Below are 15,570 nucleotides of genomic sequence, written 5' to 3' on the forward strand. Positions count from 1 at the left end.
AATGGCTTGATCCCTAAGGAAGACAATTGATGTAAATGGGACAAACTCTGGCTTCAGGGCAGAAGTAGATTCCAGCATCAGTTGTGACACCTACAGGGTGGAGTTTGTTAACCTAGGCAGGTTGACCATTCTCAGTGTCACTCTTCTCCTCCAGCAAGCGATACAGGGAGCCACGCACAAAAGATACCCTATGCTGTTAGAGCACTGGTCTTCCAACCGAGACCCATCTAGACCGTCTTTGTCCCCTAGATATATAATGTGAGCCACAGATATAGGCTCCATATGTAATGCGAAATGTTCTAGTAGCCACATCTAAAAAAAGATAAAGAGACGGATGAAATTAACCTGAGTAATATATTTTAACTCAACACCTGCAAAATGTTATCTTTTCATCATGTCATTGATATAAAAGTAATTATTGATTTTTCTGCATCGATTGAGATGATTATGGTTTCTGTGGTTTATTCTGTTAATATAATGTATTATGTTGATTTCCAGATAGTAAACCAATATTTCATCTCTGAAAAATCCCTCTTGGTTATGCTGTTTAAACACACACACACACACACACACACACACACACACACACACACGGCTGAATTTAGATTGCTGAGGATATTTGTGTCTCTATTCTTAGGGGATATTGGTCTGTGGTTTTCTTATGATGTCTTTGGTTTTAGCATCGAGGTACTACTGGTCTCATAAAATAAGAGAATTGGAAACATTGGAAAAATGCTCCTTCTTCTAATTTTTTATAAGAGTATGTGAAGGATTGGTATTAATTCTCTATTATTAATTATAATTATAATTAATTATAATTAATTAATATATAATTAATTCTCTATAATTCTTTATAAATGTGCAGAATTCACCAGTGAAGCCATCTGGGCCTGGGCTTTTCTTTGGGAAGTTTTATTTTGTTTAGTTTTTTTTTTTTTAATGTTTATTTATTTTTGAGAGAGAGAGAGAGAGACAGCACGAGTGGGGGAGGGGCAGAGAGAGAGGGAGATAACACAATCTGAAGTAGACTCCATGTTCTGAGCTGTCAGCACAGAGCCTGACGCAGGACTCAAACTCATGAACCGCAAGATCATGACCAGAGCCAAAGTTGGATGCTCAACCAACTGAGCCACCCAGGAGCCCTCTTTGGGAAGTTTTAAAATTGCTAATTCAATCTCTTTGTTATACGTTTATTCAGATTTTTTTATTTCTTCTTATTTCTGTTTCAGTCGTGTGTGTTTATGTGGAAGTGTATACATTTCATCTAGGTTTCTTTAATTTGTTGGTCTACAATTTCCAGATCCTCTCTTTTATTCCTGATTTTAGGAGCTTCAGTCCTTTATTTTTTTCTTGGTCAGCCTAGCTAATGGTCACTTTTGTTGATTTTTTTAAAAGAACTAACTTTGGATTTCATTGGTGTTCATTATTATTTCTATTCTCTATTTCATTTATTTGTGGTTTAATCTTTATTAGTTTCTTCCTTCTGCTTGTTTTTGTTTTAGTTTATTCTTCTTTTGCTAGTTTCTTAAGGTAGAAGTTTACATTATTGATTTGAAATCTTTATTCTTTTCATAAATGCAAGCATTATAGCTGTTCCCTTCTGACTGCTGTTTTAGTTGAGTCTCATAAGTTGTGGTATGTTGTGTTTTGTTTTCATTTATCTCAAATTATTCTGTAATTTGCCTCGTGATTTCTTCTTTGACCTATTTGTTATTTAGGTATGTTTTGTTTAATTTTCGCATATCCATGAATTCTCAAATTTATTCCTGTTATTATGACTTGAATTTCATTTGATTGTGGACGAAGAATGTATTTTGTTTGATCACATGTTTTCAAATTTATTGAGATTTGTGTTATGGCTTTTAAACATATGCTCTATCCTGAGGGGAGGCTCCATGTGCACTTGAGAAGAAGATCTACTTTGCTGTTGTTGATTGAAGTGTTCCATAGATAATGTGTTACATTTAATTGCTTTACAGAGTTCAAGTTTTCTACTTCCTTGTTGGTCCTGTGCCAAGTTGTTCTATCCATTACTGAAAGTGGGTTATTGAAGTTTCCAAATATAATTGTTGAGTTGTCTATTTTTCCCTTTATTTTACGCATCGTATTTCATGTTTGGGGGGACTCTCTTGTTAGGTGCATTATGTTTATAATTGTTTTGTCTTCCTGATGGATTGTCCCCTTTATTATTATGCCCCCCCTTTTTTTGTCCCTAGGAACAAATTTTGTCTTTAAGTCTATTTTGTTGGATACTGATGTAGCCACTCCAGCTTTCTTTAGGATGCCATTTGCATGGTGTATATTTTTCTATTTTTTTTTTTTTTACTTCCCACTTTATCTTTGAATCTAGTGTGTCTCCTCCAGATGGCATGTAGTTGGATCAAGTATGCTCCATTCTACCATACTCTGCCTTTCGACTAAAGAGAGACACACGTTCTTATTAGAAGAACGAGGTTCTCATTATTACATAAACTGTACATTCATTGCTCTATTACAAATTAGTTAATGAGAACTAGCATACTTAGTCATCTTTTTATGATTTATGAAAATGGGTTATTTATGTTGGACTTCTTTTAATCTTGACTACTTTTCATAATCTTAGAGGATTCATTTTGTAACATATTTCTCAATGTTTTTTATAATAGTTCTTGCAATGCTGTTTAGCACATTGATTTGAAATAAAAAGGTAAAGACAGAATTTCTCTGCAAGAAAGTGTGATTTGGCGTATTGGTTTACCAATAAGGCATATAATGGACAATTTCCATAAATTGAGCTAAAAATGCAGCTCCACAGCTTTAATTTCATATATATGTATAAAATTCAGGGAGACAGTATAATGGGAAGATGAGTTCAAAGAGAAAAAGGAAAGGTCTAAAATTTACAAAATAAACTTTTACATATATATTAATATATTTTAATAGCTGGTCATGGATATTACATTATTATAGTATTCAAATTTCATTGGACATATTTAAAATGATAGTCATTATATTTAAATATATGTTAAAAATTACATCCTTTGCAACAATTTGAACTTAGGATAAAAATTTTTAGATGACTTAAAATGCACAAGACACTTAAAACTGTTTAAATATAGAAGATATTTTATTTTCTTTAAACAATGTTTTTAACGTTTATTTATTTTTGAGAGAGAGAGAGAGAGAGAGAGAGAGAGAGAATGAAGAGACACAGCATGAGCAGGGGAGGGGCAGAGAGAAAGGAGATACAGAATCCGAAGCAGGCTCCAGGCCCTGAGCTGTCAGCACAGAGCCCGATGTGGGTTCAAACTCATGAACTGTGAGATCATGACCTGAGCTGAAGTGGGCTGCTTAACTGACTGAGCCACCCAGGCGCCTCCAGAAGATATTTTAAATGTTCAATGGTTCTTAAAGTGATTCTTGAGGGAAAATGTTTGAAGACTAGGCACAAAGAGCAAAGGTACTCCAAATTCATCATCTCTAAGTTGCCTTATTATTCCCGGTGTCAATCAGATCACCATGAATGAATGAATGAGTGAATGAATGAATGAATGAATGGTAACATTACAAATTATATACTTGCTGCTTAAAAAAAGGATGGCCCTGGAGGTAGGTTTTTCCCTATCTGGGTTAGGGAATTATTAGTTGGTAGGTGGAGAGAGCAGGGTCCTGATGGAAATGGGGAAAAATAATCTTCACTACTGACTTGAGAAGACTGCCCTGAGTGACTAGCTTTGTTTGCCAGTCCCCAGGAATGTGAGAGAAAGCCTGAGACCTAGATTTAAGGGGGGCCAGCCTGGTATTAAGATCCATACATAGCAATCACCTTGAATTCTACAAGTATTTTGTAAGCATCTATTTCCTGTCTGGCACTCTGCTGGGCAGTGGTGAAGAAGACAGGGTACATGAAGGATACATGTAGATTAAGAAGTCTAGGGGAACCTGGGTAGCTTAGTCAGTTAAGCGTCCAACTCTTGATTTTGGCTCAAGTCATGATCTCAGGGTTCAAGAGTTCCAGCCCCAGCCCCACATCAGAGTCTATGCTGACAGCGCTGAGCATGCTTGGTATTCTCTTTCTCTTTCTCTCTCTCTGCCCTTTCCATGCTCTCTCTCTCTCTCTCTCTCTCTCTCTCTCTCTTCTCTCTCATAAGTAAATAAACTTAAAAAAAAAAAGACTAATGAAGTGGGATTAATGCTTTAAGGGGAATACATTAAGTTACTGTTACTTGACCATTTTTGACCTACCAAAAACTGCTAATTCATTTGTTTCAACCCGCATGGTAAGTGTAATTCCAGATGAAAGAACCATAAATCCTGAGGGATTCACTAATTAGGGAATGTGTTGTGCAGTCAGTGCCATTTGAACTGAACACCGAAGGATGAGAAAGAAGGAGAGTGGATGGATGGGTGGCAGATAAGACATTTGAAACACCAGGATCAACAAGCGCAAAAGCAGAGAGGATAGAGGGTACACGTGTGTTCTGGAAAGGTGCATAGGGTTTTTTTGTGTGTTGATGTCTGAGATGTGTGGAAAAAAGTAGAAAGGAGCCTGGGACTTATGTTGAGTCCTGTAGGCCTAAGAAAGCACTGTTGAATCAGCAAGAGGAAACCACTGAAGATTTCCCAAAAGGAGTGTTGTGAACAGACATAAGCTTTAGAAGAACTCAGGTGGATGACTGGGGAGAGGGGAAGTTGAGACTACAGGCAACGAGATGCTGAGGAAGCTCCTACACTACAGGATGTGTGTAGTCAATATGTAGAGGAGTTGTGAAGTAGGATATAACATTTCTCTGATAGAATCATCATAGTCTGGTCAATGATTAGGTTGAAGAGTTAGTTGAAATAGGTATAGGGTCACGTACAGGGGAGAGAGTAAGCTACATGGAGATATCCTGCAATGGGAGTGGAATTCTTGGCTAGCGGTCTTGACTCTGTTGGTACACCGATGAGAGCTGAAGCCATGAAAGTGGATGCAGTTATCGGGGAAAGCTGTCTTGGGAGAGCAGGGAAACCGACTATGAGCAAAAAGACAGAGCAGGGGATTAGGAATGAGTCTGTGCCCTATGCTTTACCCCATTGTATCTCCATCATAACACTCGTTCACCTGAGTGTCCACCCTTGGCAAGTATGTGAGACCTCCAAAAGTAGGATGTAGATCTTGTCCGTTCCTTGGCATCCTGCAAGTTCACACATAGTCAAGGGGTAGCCACTTAAAAAAAAAAAAAATCCTTTTTGGACCATACTCAAACATTTATGGAATGCTTTTCAGGTGCCAGGCATTGTCCAAATGCCACTCAGGGGCCCTTCCATTTCATATTTTGCACATGTGGAAACAGTAGGGTGAACTTGTTCAAGGTCACAAGTAGTGCATGGGAGCCTGGATTTAAACTCAGGTGATCTAATACCAGAGGCCACCTGCACCTAACTCCCATGCTATGGAATAAGCAGAGTCAGAGTGACATCTGCATGTCACTTGGCAGATTAGAATTTTTGTCTAGACAATTCAAATATCCTCAAAGTAACTGTGAGATGGAAGGAGGGCACAATATTATTACTGAGTAAATGAAAGCTAAAGCTAACTGAATCCATGAGGAAGCACACTTAGTAAGTGGCCAAACTAAGCAAAACCACTATATTCTGAGTTACACCCCATGTCCTATTTCCATCTCGACCCTATGAATCCAGTTGCTTACCCTATCATTCAAGAAGATGGAATGCCTCAGCAGGTGTCCAGAGGAATCTGGGGACAGGGGCTGTGGAAAAAAGCGAGAAGACTTTTTGACTAGCAGGATCTACTTCCTTGAGGGAATTAGGAACACTGATCTGGTAAGACTGTAATATGCCTGTGGGTCTAACTTGCTGATGAATACTAACATAGTCTCTCTTTTGTTAATGATCACGAGTATTCAAAATTTAGGCACAACACATGTATAAAAAATATTGGTTTGTTGACTTTAAATGTAAATGAAAAATAATCGATTGATTGATTTATTCATCCTTCTTGGGGACATAATCTGGAATCTGTCCATGGGGAAACATCAGACATCCCTTGACAGTGTAAAGGCCCCACCCTATTTAGAGACCTCTGTGGTTGGTTCATTTACCAAGGAGCATAAGATGTGCCCTCTTAATTTTTTTTTTTTCAACGTTTTTTATTTATTTTTGGGACAGAGAGAGACAGAGCATGAACGGGGGAGGGGCAGAGAGAGAGGGAGACACAGAATTGGAAACAGGCTCCAGGCTCCGAGCCATCAGCCCAGAGCCTGATGCGGGGCTCGAACTCACAGACCGCGAGATCGTGACCTGGCTGAAGTCGGACGCTTAACCGACTGCGCCACCCAGGCGCCCCAAGATGTGCCCTCTTAACAGGAGAATGGAAAGAGAACAACAGGTACTGAATTTCTGTAAGCATTTGTTTAATCTAATCCCCTACCACACATAGACTCTTCTCTGATGGCTGGTCTCCTTAGATAGGAGAGACTCACAAAAGATTTCAAAGGAACTGAAAATGAGATTGATAATAAGCTTTATACTTGTGTTCAGCTCATTCCAGTTTAGAAAAAAAAAGTCCTGGTGCATCTGACAGATACTGCCTTGCTTAAATTTCATGAATCAGAGGCAGGGATGTTCTGCCATTTCTCTGCCATTATACGAGATTAGCTATCTTGCCAAGTCTCACCGTTGCCAATATAGACTCAGAAGCAACAAATACCACAGAGGATTCAAAGATGAAAAAAATCTCCTATATTTTAGGTTAAGTGCAGACATATTTATTTATACAGAAGGTGAAACTCTCTCCTCAATGTAGCCTATATTTATTTAATCTCATGACTTCTAAAATAAGCAATGTTATGATGATTGAAACAGAGGCACCTGCATTCTTCCTGTTTAGGGAAGGATGGAATGAAGAAAAGGAATTCGGTAGTTCTTGTCTATAAAGTAGCACAAAATACAAACTGTTAACAATTTATAATATTAAATATTATCATTTACCTAGTACTCTCTTACATGCAAGGTGATAGTCTAAACATTTAATCCACTTTACAACTCTATGACAAATTGTATTATTGTCCTCATTTCACAGGTGAACAAATGGAGGCATAGAAATGTTAAGCAGCTTGCCTAAAACCACAGAGCTAATAGTAGAGCCAAAATCCCAGAGCTCCTACTCTTAATCTGGTGGGTTAAAATTGTTGAGTCCAATGACTTTGTCCCCATTGAACTGAAAAGACTTCCAAGAAGTGGTGGGACTTTAGAAAATCTTTCAAAGACGGGAGTAAATTTAGAAAAATGGAAAGTTAGAGAACTTACAATGCTCGTCAGTAAACCCTCTCTTGTGTAGCTTTGAGGGATTCTCCTTCCACTTATCTCAGATAAGTTTAATTGAAATCTGGAACAATGTTTGTCTATGCACCAGAGTCATGACTGTGTCTCAGGTCTGTGAGAAGATGGCTTTGTGCTGGGATGGTTTTTCCTGTTGATCTTACTGAAACAGGGAACACCGATTCCCACTGATACATTCTGGACCACTGAGGGCACCCCTTGAACACCATACAAATGGATGCCATTCCTTCTTTCTTCCCTTCCTCCCTCCTTTCTATTGTCTAAGTCAGTGAAATTACTTAAAATAGACAGGCTCTGTGCCAGGTGCTGATGATTAAATAAATATATATGTAAATAGTTCCTGACCTTTATAAAGACTCAGACATGGTTTTAAAAATGGCCATCTGTTCATGGTATAAGCAGGTGCAAAAGCAGGAATGGTTACTTCAATTTGGGACATTGGGAAAGGTTTCATAGAAGAGGTTGTACTGGAACTAAGCCCTAAAAGATGTAGGATGGGGGTGGGATGATCAGAGAAGAATTAGAAGAGCATTCCAGGAAGAGGGATCGGCAAGGATAGCAAAGGATTGGAGGAGGAAAACAGTAGGACATGTTGGGGGAAGTGGAGAGAAGGCTACCTGAATGGGGGCAGAGTGTGATGTGCAGCCATTAGAACGAGGCTAGAGAAGCAGGTAAGGGCCAGACCAGGAGAGACGAAGACACATCTCATCACTGAAAATCCACTTGCATGACCTAAACACACCTGTGAATAGTGATCATATTTTAAAAATTCCCTGCAGTTCATCTAAACTTCAGGGTGCCAGGAACACTGGGTACTTTTACTAACATTATGATAGCCTCCTAACTGGTCTCCTCACTTCTGCTTCTGCTGTCTTACAGTCCTTTCTTATTACCCTTTCTCCTGTAGCTTCTGTTGCATCCACGTGCATCATTCACTTGCTTGTAACCTTTCAGTGTCTTACTTGCATTCGCCTACGAGGTCCTGCGTGATCCACCATGAACTTGCACCACTCTCCCCCTCTCTCACAACCACAATGGTCTTTCAATTTCTCAAACGCCCCAAGATGTCCCCTGGCCCAGAAGACTTTTCTCCCAGCTGCGTGACTGGCTTCTCCTCTTTTATGTCTCATCTAAATGGGATTTCCTCCAAGAGATCTTCATGGACCATCTGCTGCGGAGTACCTCCCTTCTTCAGCCATCCTTTATTTCCTTAATAGCACTTATCCCCAATCTGTAAAATTTAGTTAATTAGTTAATTTTATTTTCTATTTATTTCACCAAATGTAAGATCCATGATAGACTAATGCCTTACCTTGCTTTGATTTATCCCCAGCTGGTTCCTAAGCCCATGGCACAGAATAGACTCTCGAAAAAAATAATTCCATGTTAAATGAATACAAATATCTATGTAATCATAAAAAAAAATAGTGATCTTTCCCCTCTTTTCCTTAAAAAAGAGAAAAGTCTAGACTACTGATTCCCAAGCTGTATTTTATTCAGTAATGAATTTAGGGGAAGAAAAGAAAAGAAAAGAAAAGAAAAGAAAAGAAAAGAAAAGAAAAGAAAAGAAAAAGAAAAAGAAAAGAAAAGAAAAGAAAAGAAAAAGAAAACAAGAGGCAAAATGTGTTGCCAAGATTTTATTATTAAGTCAGTCTACATATAAACAAGATCAACACCGCACACTTTGGCTTCTTCTTCGGGGCTGTCTGTGGTGGTGACAGCCAACTCTTGCTCAGAATTGTGGCCCTCCTTAGACCTCTGGTGAAGCTCAAGACAGTTAAAACAAGGACCAAGAGGGGCGCCTGGGTGGCTCAGTCGGTTAAGCGTCCGACTTCAGCTCAGGTCATGATCTCGCGGTCCATGACTTCGAGCCCCGCGTCGGGCTCTGGGCTGATGGCTCAGAGCCTGGAGCCTGCTTCAGATTCTGTGTCTCCCTCTCTCTCTGCCCCTCCCCCGTTCATGCTCTGTCTCTCTCTGTCTCAAAAATAAACTTAAAAAAAAAAACCAAACCAAGGACCAAGAAGTTCATCTGGCACCAGTCAGACCAATGTGTCAAAATTAAGTGCAACTAATGGAAACCCAGAGGCACGGGGCGCACAGCAGATTCAAAAGCCAAGACTTTGATGCCCAACACTGGTTACAGGAGCAACAAGGAAACAAAGCACATGCTGCCCAGTGGCTTCTGGAAGTTCTTAGTCCACAACGTCAAGGAGTTTTAAGTGCTGCTGGTGTGCAACAAATCTCACTGTAGAGAGAATGCTCACAATGTCTCCTCCAGGAACCACAAAACCATTGTGGAAAGAGCAGCCCAGCTGACCACCAGAGTCACCAATCCCAATGCCAAGCTGCACAGCAAAGACAATGAATAGACAGCTTTTGTGCACGTCGTATTTTGTTAATAAAACCATAAAACTACAAAAAAAAATGCACACTTTCTATGTCTATCATCATTTCACCAGACAGATGAGTGGAGAGCTTAGGCATTCCAGACCAAAGACACTATAAACCCACAGAGATGGAAATAGTATGATAGCTTTGAGATAAATCAATAAGATGGTTGGAGGAGGATAACCAATCAAGATTTGGAGAATTTGGTAGGTTTAGATGATGGAAAGCTTCATGTAGTATGCAAAAGTATTTGGACTTAGAGAGGGAGGAGCTCTATAGGATAAAAAGACTTTTAAGCAGGAAGACTACATGGTTCAATTTGTATGTAAAAATTATCATCTATGGCCATGTAGCAAATGGCTTGGAGAGAGATGAGATACAAATCAGAGAATCTACTTAGAAGGTTGTTACAGAACCTACTAGCAAGGTGGGGGATCAGGCAATGGCAACTGAGGATGAAAGGGAAGGAATGTGTCTTTGCAATTAACTCTTGGAATGATTTCTGCTTTAACAGTCTTACTTCTAGTTTTGGCTTGCATCATCTAGCTACAGGCTTTCAAATAGATTTCCATATTTTTTATCTGCTGGCCTCTTAGCTACCTTTTTTGATGATGTATTTTTTTAAAAAACCACTAAACTATCTAGCTTTCATTGTGAGGATAAAAAGAATAAATGGATGTGAAAGCATTTTGCAAAGTACTACACAAATGGAAACTATTTTTATTACTAGTAAGTCAATTTAGTCTACAAAGAGAAAAAAATCACTTCCCCACATGTAAGCTCCCATAAGCAAACTCCCCAGGCAGAATGAATCACTCTTATAACCAGAGCACTTTTTTGTACTTCTATCATAACACCTCCATTAATTATAAATTGTTTATGCATTGGCTTTCCCTTGTAGCATATAAATCCTATAGAGGTAGGGAGAGAGTCTTATGAATCTTTGCAACCTGGTTTGTGGTAGACAGTAAATGCTCAGTAAATGTTAATTGCATGCATGAATGAATGATTAGTTCCCAGGAAAGGATGAAGGCAGGTTGGAAGGAGCTGATGGGGACTTCATAAGTAAAATAAATAATAGAGTAAATGTGTTAAAGTAAGAGGATTCAGAGTGATTGGTGATCATATATTTTATTTTAGTCACGAATATACACATAGATTTACTAAACTGCCAAAGTACCGTACTAAATTGCTCTTAGTAACGTTAAATATTTTGTAACACTGATAATTAAACAGTATTGTACTTTCGCAATATTTTTGCAGTATTGTATTCTTTGTCTATTCATTTGGCAAATCTCTTTCTGATGACTGATAAGTACAAAGCACTGTGCTATGGTTTTTAATTTTTTTAATGTTTATTTTTGAGACAGAGGGAGACAGAGTGCAAGTGGGGGAAGGGCAGAGAGAAAGGGAGACACAGAATCCAAAGCAGGGTCCAGGCTCTGAACTGTTAGCACAGAGCCCGATGCAGGCTTGAACCCCGTGAGATCATGGCCTGAGCTGAAGTCGGACGCTCAACCGACTGAGCCATCCAGGCACCCCATGGTTTTTAAATAGTCTATTCCAGTCCTCATGAAGTTCGCAACCCAGTGGAGGGGAGAGAAAAGGGCCTGTTCCAAACCAAAGTGTCTTAGGGATTTTACATATTTTATAATAATAATTACCATGTATCAAGTATGTCTTATATTCACAACAGCCCTGTCAGGTAAGCATTATTATGCTCATTTTCCAAAAAGGAACCCAAACTAAGGGAATTTTATTAATTTAGCTGGGATCATCAAGCTAGGAAAGGACTGAAGCACATCTATGGGTAATAAGGGAGAACATCCAAGGTAACTCATCAAATAGCAATAGAATGCCAACAAGGACAGACATATAAAATTATAATGAATTATAAATGATAAAGTCCCCACCCTCACGGACTTTTTGGTTCTGGGGGAAAAGTTTAGAAAAATGAACATAGTCGTAAAGTGAGATTTTCACCAAAGACTGACAGATCTTTAGAGGGAAATGGTTCTCAGGGGCTGAATAGCATTGTGGTGTGGGGTGAAAAGTGTCCTGGACTTGGGGGTTCAAGGCCACTATTTAAGACCTCATTCTTGTTCTCCCACTTGGGGGACTGTAGGAAAGACACTTAAATTTCTGGGCTTTACTGTCCTTATTTGTTAAATATGAACAATAACAGGTGAGGTTTCTACCTTATTTTAAGAATTAATTGGTTGAGATAAGGGAAAAGCAGTTTCTAAAGTGCAGAACAGATTAATGATAAAGAAAGCCAATTTTTTAGAAACATCCTTTTGGTAGAAGAGCCATCAAATAAGAGAAAGCACAGAGAAGTGATTTATGAATTCTTATCCCTAGTACATAATCTGGTGCCTGTCACCAGTGCTTAATAAATCCTTACTGAGCTTAGCTCCTGAATGGCTGAGAGAGAACCAAGAAAACCAAACCTTCTCTCCTCCAGCTAATGGGGAGGACCCAACTTCTTCTTGCCACATTGTGAACACCTCAAGCGGTTGTCAATAAATGTATCAGTTACAATCCAAAGTGCCATTTGAACTGGATATTTTTGCTTGTTCATTTCATTGTTTTTTCGGAGACACATGTACGTGACTGTGTATGTGTGTCCAAAAGAACATATTTGGGGGTTGTGATGACTGGTCCTCATTTCTATTTGATTCTGTTAAGTATCTGTTTGCTCCTCTCTACTGGTAAGCACTCACAGCCCGCAGCAGTACTGGGGTCTAGACTAGTACCATATATCCTCCATAGATGTTTATATTTCAACAGATACTATAGACATAAGCTAACGGATAAAGCTTAAGCCTGGTAATGCAATGCATGAGCCAGAGAGAGGATTTATTTGAGGAAGGCAGGCTTACTTAGCAGCATCGAACCACACACCCACAGGCAGTTATCTATCTGCTTATTAAGACTAGCTTTTAGTTTGGATCATTGGCTGGACACGTACACGCCTCTGCTACCGATATGAGCAAATGAGCAAGCCTGAATCTTGTGTGTCATTACAATATTGTTATCAGTTAATATTAGTCTGATCACCTAAAATTCTTTTTTCTAGGAGCGCCTGGGTGGTTCAGCCGGTTAAGTGTCTGACCTCAGCTGAGGTCATGATCTCACGGTTTGTGGGTTCAAGCCCTGCATCGGACTCCGCGCTGACAGCTGGGAGCCTGCTTCGGATTGTGTGTCTCCCTCTCTCTCTGCCCCTCCCCCACTGGCACTCCGTCTGTCTCTCTCAAAAACAAATGAACATTAAAAAAATTTTAAAAATAAAATTCTTTTTTCCAGCTTTCACTTTATTTAATGTGACTCAAAATTGTTCTTACAATAAAATGTTAATACAAATGAACATTCAGAACTTCAGTTTCCATTGAATCATCCATAGATGATTTTTCCCTGTTTCTCCCACTAGTACAACTAGTTACCCCTGACTTTATATATAAAGCAAACATAGACTGCCTATTAGGCAAAAGAAGAGGAAAATCTGCCTAGGAACCTTGGAACCCAAGGAACAATGAGGTAGTGAGGTCCTTGGGTTTTCTTTTTGCCTTTTATATCCCAAAGTTGGAGTTGGAGAAGCTAGAATACTGGAAAGCCAACAGGTACAGGGGGAGAAAAGCCCCCAAATAGCCTGCTCTCTGAAACCAAAGGACCAAGAAAAGGACAGTCTCACATCACAGACAGTTTTTAAACAATAGCTGCTCTACTCTAGCCAAACACCACAAGAAAGAGATTGTGGCCCCACTTCCTACCCATGTCGACAAAGACCAGAGGTAGCCTAGGGCCCCACTCTAGCTAGGACATAACAAGGTACCCCTCCACGCACTGGATGGCGTTAGAGAAGGACTTTCATTCCTGCTGAGTAGTCGTGGAAACGCCTCACCCCCCATTCCATCCACAGTGTCATGGGAGACTGTGTGTGAAACCTGGACTTGCACCCACACCCTGCAATAATGAGGCTTACCTCCTTCTCCCCGCTGCTGTTGAGATATCACTTCAATTCTCCTAGTTGTAGGGCTGTGGGAAAGACACTTAGTAGGCTGATTTCAGAGGAGTTCGTGGATAGTCAAGATTTTACCAGTGCCTCATTATACAAACCCTGTGGTGACATTGGAGGACATGTGGGGAGAAGTTATGAAGTAGTCTTACTCCTCCCCTTTGGGGGAGTTGGGGGAGGCCTCCTGGGAAGTTGGATATCCCACTTCTTCCCAGCAGTACCATGGAGCTCCTACCCCCTCCCCCTCCTCAGGTGTCAACAGAGGCCAAGTGAGGAACCTGGTCAATCTCAATGGGACAGTAAGGAGGCAACACCTTCCTCTTCCTCTACCAAAGCAACAACATAGAAAGCTCACTAAAACAGAAAGCTGAAATAAATTTTTTTAATGTTCATTTATTTTTGAGAGAGAGAGAGAGAGAGAGAGAGAGACAGAGACAGAGAGACAGAGAGACAGAGTGCAAGCAGGGAGGGGCATGAGAGAGAGGGAGACACAGAATCTGAAGCAGGCTCCAAGCTCTGAGCCGTCAGCACAGAGCCTGACGTGGGGCTGGAAATCATGGACCACGAGATCATGACCTGAGCCAAAGTCAGACGCTTAAACGACTGAGCCACCCACGAGTCCCCAGAAAGCTGAAATGAAATCTTGAGTTTCTTAACAGAATACTAAGAATGTCCAGGTTTCAGCTGAAAATAATTTGTAATACCAAGAACCAGGAAAATCTCAACATAAATGAATAAAGACAATGAGTGCTAACACCAAGATGACGAAGATGCTAGAATCTGGGAAGTCTTCAGATATTATTTCTTTCAGCTTTCTTTTCTTTTCTCTCTTCCAAATTCTGGCGCTGCAAGTGTTAGAACATTTAATATAGTCACACAGGTTCCTGTCTGCAGGAACAGTGTCTGTTGGTCGGTCTGTCTCTTCAGTTTCTTCTCTCTGTTGTTCAGATTGGTAAATTTTTATTGTTTTTCTTCAAGTTTACACATTCTTTTTTTCCATCTCTTCTGTTCAGCTGACAAGATTTTAAAACAGTTGTCCTAAAAATGCTTCGATGAGTAATTATCAGCATGTTTGACACAAATTAAAAAATGAAAGGCTCAGCAAAAAAACCTAAACTTTAGAACTTCTAAATACAATAACCAAAAATAAAAAAAAACTCAGTGGATGGACTCAACAGCTGAATGGAGGGATCAGAGGAAAGAAACAGTAAATCCAAAGAAAGAACGATAGATGTTACTCAATCTTGATAGCAGAGAGAAGATAGACTAAAGTAAAAGTGAGCAGAAGCTCAGGAACCTGTGTGATAATAAGGAGAGACCTAATATCTGTGTCACAAGAATACTGGAGGAGAGGAGAAAGAGGCTAAGACTGGACGGTGAAGAAATATTGGCTTCCTGAGTTTGGCAAAAGACATAAACTCTATAGATTCAATAAGCTGACTGAACTCCAAACAGGATGAACTAAAAAAAAAAAATCCACTCCAAGATACATTATGGTCATACATCTAAAAAGTACAGATGAAGAAAAACGCCTAAAGCATGAGAGAAGCAATACCTTAACTATACAAGAAAACAAACAAACAAACAAACAATCATTCAAGGGACAGCTCATTTCTCTTTTGAAATCACAGAGGCTGGAAGAAAGTGGCATGACATTTTTTTTACTACTGAAAGAAAAGAACTATTAATGCAGAATTCTAGATCTGTAAGAATATCCTTCAGGAATAAGAGGGAAATCAAATATTCTAAGATAAAGGAAAACTAAGGAAATTTGTTTCTAGGAGAACTACTCTAAACAAATGGATAAAAGAAATTCTTTAAACAAAGAAAGAATTTTGGAATAT

At 39.4% G+C, this 15,570-nt stretch overlaps 1 long non-coding RNA gene across 1 annotated transcript; it reads left to right on the forward strand.

Annotated features, from left to right (window-relative positions):
- Positions 1–6,334: 6,334 nt before the first annotated feature.
- Positions 6,335–13,078, forward strand: LOC131507806 (uncharacterized). The gene is made up of 2 exons (XR_009259717.1): positions 6,335–7,158; positions 12,791–13,078. It is a non-coding gene; the product is annotated as an uncharacterized LOC131507806 (long non-coding RNA).
- The last annotated feature ends 2,492 nt before the right edge of the window (positions 13,079–15,570 follow it).

Source organism: Neofelis nebulosa, chromosome 3 (assembly GCF_028018385.1).
Source record: "Neofelis nebulosa isolate mNeoNeb1 chromosome 3, mNeoNeb1.pri, whole genome shotgun sequence".
Lineage (NCBI taxonomy): Eukaryota > Metazoa > Chordata > Mammalia > Carnivora > Felidae > Neofelis > Neofelis nebulosa.